The following is a 5,915-nucleotide window of genomic DNA, read 5'->3' on the forward strand; positions in this document are numbered from 1 at the left end:
AATGCTCAGCTCAACTTGTGAGCTGAGCATCCTCCTGGGAGCACATCTCAACTTGGGCTGAAATTCAATTAAAAATCCAACTTAATTCATTTCTTCACCAAATCAAAAAGCCCATCCAAATCCCAAAATCCAAGAAAAAAGTGTATAAATAGGAGCTAGTTTGATGTAATGAAAAAAACCCTTTTTCTTTTATTTTGGGAACCTCTAGACTTTACTTAGAATTTTGCATTTTTAATTTTGAGCTTTTACTTTTGAATTTAGATCTTAGAGAATTGGGGAGGAGAATTGATCTCTCTTCTTCCTTGTTCTTGTTTGAGCACTCTCTACTTTCATTGCCTTGGATCTTGGGTGAAGAATTGAAGAACTTCTATTTCAATCTCACCTTGAGATCTCTTCTTTAATTTTCTGCATAATTGAATTACATTTTCTGTTCATTGCTTCTTCTTCTACTTTTTCTGAAACTTGCTTACCTTTACTTTCTTTTGCAATTATTCTTGTTGGATCAAGGAAGGATTTGAGATCTAGACTTGTTATCTAGTCTCTTCCACTCCTGAGATCTTCAACCACTTTCAAATTGCTGCAAATTAAGCACTACTTCTCTGTTCTAAATTCTCCAAGGCATTTCACTCTTCTGTTTGAGACCCACTTCAATTCAATTCATCTTCTGCTTTTCTGTTTGTTGCAATTTACCTTTGCTTGTTTAAATTCTGAAATCCCAATTCCCAAACCCTTTTATGATTCAAGCAATTTATATTTCTTGCACTTTAAGTTTCAGCCATTTACATTTCTTGCAATCTAAGTTTCTGCACTTTATATTATTTGCATTTTAAGCTTCAGCTTTTTTTACTTTCCTGCTATTTAATTTACTGCAATTCTCCCCTCTCCCTTTATATTTCATGTAATTTAGCTTCTGTCAATTATAAACACTCAATCAATACTTGATTCGCTTGACTAAATCAACCACTAAACTAAAATTGCTCAATCCTTCAATCCCTGTGGGATCGACCTCACTCATGTGAGTTATTATTACTTGATGCGACCCGGTACACTTGCCGGTGAGTTTTGTGTCGGATCATTTTCCGCACATCACTTAAACACAAGGGATTCTTCATTCACTTGAATGATCAATTCTCCTCTATCAACATCAATCACAGCCTTTGCTGTGGCTAGGAAGGGTCTGCCAAGGATGATGGATTCATCCATGCACTTCCCAGTCTCTAGGACAATGAAATTAGCAGGGATGTAATGGTCTTCAACCTTTACCAGAACATCCTCTACAAGTCCATAAGCTTGTTTTCTTGAATTGTCTGCCATCTCTAGTGAGATTCTTGCAGCTTGCACCTCAAAGATCCCTAGCTTCTCCATTACAGAGAGAGGCATAAGGTTTATGCTTGACCCTAGGTCACACAGAGCCTTCTTGAAGGTCATGGTGCCTACTGTACAAGGTATTGAGAACTTCCCAAGGTCTTGTCTCTTTTGAGGTAACCTCTGCCTAGTCAAGTCATCCAGTTCTTTGGTGAGCAAAGGGGGTTCATCCTCCCAAGTCTCATTACCAAATAACTTGTCATTTAACTTCATGATTGCTCCAAGGTATTTAGCAACTTGCTCTTCAGTGACATCTTCATCCTCTTCAGAGGAAGAATACTCATCAGAGCTCATGAATGGCAGAAGTAAATTCAATGGAATGTCTATGGTCTCAGTGTGAGCCTCAGATTCCCATGGTTCCTCATTAGGGAACTCATTGGTGGCCAGTGGACGTCCATTGAGGTCTTCCTCAGTGGCGTTCACTGCCTCTTCCTCCTCTCCAAATTTGGACATGTAGGTCATGTTAATGGCCTTGCACTCTCCTTTTGAATTCTCTTCTGTATTGCTTGGAAGAATACTAGGAGGGAGTTCAGTAACTTTCTTGCTCAGCTGACCCACTTGTGCCTCTAAGTTTCTAATGGAGGACCTTGTTTCAGTCATGAAACTTTGAGTGATTTTGATTATATCAGAGACCACGGTTGCTAAGTTAGAGTGGTTCTGCTTAGAATTCTTTGTCTATTACTGAGAAGATGATGGAAAAGGCTCACCATTGCTAAACCTGTTTCTTCCACCATTATTGTTGTTGAAACCTTGTTGAGGTCTTTGTTGATTCTTCCATGAGAGATTTGGATGATTTCTCCATGAAGGATTATAGGTGTTTCCATAGGGTTCTCCCATGTAATTAACCTCTTCCATTGAAGGGTTCTCAGGATCATAAGCTTCTTCTTTAGATGAAGCTTCCTTAGTACTGCCTGGTGCAGCTTCCATTCCAGACAGACTTTGAGAAATCATATTGACTTGCTGAGTCAATATTTTGTTCTGAGCCAATATGACATTCAGAGTATCAATCTCAAGAACTCCTTTCTTTTGATTCGTCCCATTGTTCACAGGATTCCTTTCAGAAGTGTACATGAGTTGGTTATTTGCAACCATTTCAATTAGTTCTTGAGCTTCTGCAGGCGTCTTCTTCAGTTGAAGAGATCCTCCAGCGGAGCTATCCAGTGACATCTTGGACAGTTCAGACAGACCATCATAGAAGATACCTATGATGCTCCATTCAGAAAGCATGTCAGAAGGACACTTTCTGATCAATTGTTTGTATCTTTCCCAAGCTTCATAGAGGGATTCACCTTCCTTCTGTCTGAAGGTTTGGACTTCCACTCTAAGCTTACTCAATTTTTGAGGTGGAAAGAACTTTGCCAAGAAGGCATTGACTAGCTTTTCCCAAGAGTTCAAGCTTTCTTTAGGTTGTAAGTCCAACCATATCCTAGCTCTGTCTCTTACAGCAAAAGGGAATAGCATAAGTCTGTAGACCTCAGGGTCAACCCCATTAGTCTTGACTGTGTCACAGATTTGCAAGAATTCAGCTAAGAACTGATGTGGATCTTCCAATGGAAGTCCATGGAACTTGCAATTCTGTTGCATTAGAGAAACTAATTGAGGCTTAAGCTCAAAGTTGTTTGCTCCAATGGCAGAGATAGAGATGCTTCTCCCATAGAAGTCGGGAGCAGGTGCAGTAAAGTCACCCATCACCTTCCTTGCATTGTTGGCATTGTTGTTGTTTTCGGATGCCATGTCTTCTTCTTTGAAGAAGTCTGTTAGGTCCTCTACAGAGAGTTGTGCTTTAGCCTCTCTTAGCTTTCGCTTCAAGGTCCTTTCAGGTTCAGGGTCAGCCTCAACAAGAATGCTTTTGTCTTTGCTCCTACTCATATGAAAGAGAAGAGAACAAGAAAATATGGAATCCTATATGTCACAGTATAGAGATTCCTTGAGGTGTCAGAGGAAAAGAAAAATAGAAATAAGAGGTAGAAGAATTCAAACTTAGAAAGATAGAGTTCGAATTGTGCATTAAGGAGGAGTGTTAGTCCATAAACAGAAGGATGTGAGAAGAGGGGAAGAAATTTTCGAAAATAAATTTAAAAAGATTTTAAAAACATTTTGAAAAATTGAAGAATGATTTTCGAAAAATATGATTGGGAAAGAAATAAAGTGATTTTTGAAAAAGATTTTGAAATTAGAAATCAAAAAGATATGATTTGAAAATTTATTTTGAAAAAGATGTGATTAAAAAGATATGATTGAAAATATATAGTTTTAAAAAGATATGATTGAAAAACAATTTAAAAATATTTGATTTTTAAAATCAATACTTGGCTAACAAGAAAATATATGATTCAAACATTAAACCTTTCTCAACAGAAAAGGCAACATACTTGAAATGTTGAATCAAATCATTAATTGTTAGCAAGTATTTTTGAAAATGGAAATAAAATGTTTTTGAAAATATATGATTGAAAAGATATGATTTGAAAAAGATTTGAGTTTGAAAAAATTATGGAAACTTGAAAAAAATTTGAATTAAAAACAAAATCTTCCCTCTTGTGCCATCCTGGCGTTAAACGCCCATAATGGTATACATTCTGGTGTTTAACGCCCAAAATGCTACCCTTTTGGGCGTTAAACGCCCAGCCAGGTATCATGGCTGGCGTTTAAACGCCAGTTTTCCTTCTTCACTGGGCATTTTGAATGCCCAGCTTTTTCTGTGTGATTCCTCTGCTGTATGTTCTGAATCTTCAATTCTCTGTATTATTGACTTGAAAAGACACAAGTTAAAAATTTTTTGGATTTTTAATAATGAGGAATAATCAAAATGCAACTAAAATCAAATAAACAATGCATGCAAGACACCAAACTTAGAAGTCAGTATACTACTGACACTAACAAGTTGAGAATGCATATGAGAAACAACAAAACACTCAAGACAAGAGAATTTAAAGATCAGAGCAAGTAAATCATCAAGAACAACTTGAAGATGAATGAAGACACATGAAAAGTGCAAGAAGAACAGAAACATGCAATTGACACCAAACTTAAAATGAGACACTAGACTCAAACAAGAAATATTTTTGATTTTTATGATTTTTGTAATTTTTTGGATTTTTCGAAAATTATGTGGAAAAAGAAAATAAAGAGATTCAAAATTTTTAATAAGAATTCCAGGAATCATGCAATGTTAGTCTAAAGCTTTAGTCTAAAGGAATTAGACATGGCTAGCCAAGCTTCAGTAGGACATTGCATTCAAGAGCTAAATTGATGAAAATCAATCAGCTTTGGTGATGATAAGAACATCACCTTGAAACACTAGAATTCATTCTTAAAAATTCTGAAAAATACCTAATCTAAGCAACAAGATGAACCGTCAGTTGTCCAAACACAAACAATCCCCGGCAATGGCGCCAAAAACATGGTGGGAGAAATTGTGATCATCAATGGCGCCATCAACATGGTATGCTCAATTGCAATCTCAACTCTTTATCACAACTTTGCACAACTAACCAGCAAGTGCACTGGGTCGTCCAAGTAATAAACCTTACGCGAGTAAGGGTCGATCCCACGGAGATTGTTGGTATGAAGCAAGCTATGGTCATCTTGTAAATCTCAGTCAGGCAGATTCAAATGGTTATAGATGATTTATGAATAAAGAATAAAATAAAGATAGAGATACTTATGTAATTCATTGGTGAGAATTTCAGACAAGCGTATGGAGATGCTTTGTCCCTTCCGTCTCTCTGCTTTCCTACTGTCTTCATCCAATCCTTCTTACTCCTTTCCATGGCAAGCTGTATGTTGGGCATCACGGTTGTCAATGGCTACAGTCCTGTCCTCTCAGTAAAAATGTTCAACGCGCTCTGTCACAGCACGGCTATTCAGCTGCCGGTTCTCGATCATGTCAGAATAGAATCCAGTGATTCTTTTGCGGCTGTCACTAACGCCCCACAATCGCGAGTTTGAAGCTCGTCACAGTCATTCAATCCTTGAATCCTACTCAGAATACCAAATACAAGGTTTAGACCTTCCGGATTCTCTTGAATGCTGCCATCAATTCTAGCTTATACCACGAAGATTCCAGTTAAGAAATCCAAGAGATATCCACTCAATCTAAGGTAGAACGGAGGTGGTTGTCAGGCACACGTTCATAGGTGAGAATGATGATGAGTGTCACGGATCATCACATTCATCAAGTTGAGGAACAAGTGATATCTTAGAACAAGAATAAGCTGAATTGAATAGATGAACAATAGTAATCGCATTAATACTCGAGGTACAGCAGAGCTCCACACCTTAATCAATGGTGTGTAGAAACTCCACCGTTGAAAATACATAAGAACAAGGTCTAGGCATGGCCGAATGGCCAGCCTCCCATAATCTAAGAACTAGACGTCCAAAGATGATCTAAAGATCTAAAGTGATCAAAAGATCAAAAGACAAAAATACAATAGCAAAAGGTCCTATTTGTAGAGAACTAGTAGCTTAGGGTTTACAAATATGAGTAAATGACATAAAAATCCACTTTCGGGCCCACTTGGTGTGTGCTTGGGCTGAGCATTGAA

At 37.5% G+C, this 5,915-nt stretch overlaps 1 non-coding gene across 1 annotated transcript; it reads left to right on the forward strand.

Moving 5' to 3' along the window:
- Window positions 1-2,586: 2,586 nt before the first annotated feature.
- Window positions 2,587-2,694, forward strand: LOC127742233 (small nucleolar RNA R71). Its single transcript, XR_008003421.1, has one exon. It is a non-coding gene; the product is annotated as a small nucleolar RNA R71 (small nucleolar RNA).
- The last annotated feature ends 3,221 nt before the right edge of the window (window positions 2,695-5,915 follow it).

The sequence above is a fragment of the Arachis duranensis genome, chromosome 9 (genome assembly GCF_000817695.3).
Source record: "Arachis duranensis cultivar V14167 chromosome 9, aradu.V14167.gnm2.J7QH, whole genome shotgun sequence".
NCBI lineage: Eukaryota > Viridiplantae > Streptophyta > Magnoliopsida > Fabales > Fabaceae > Arachis > Arachis duranensis.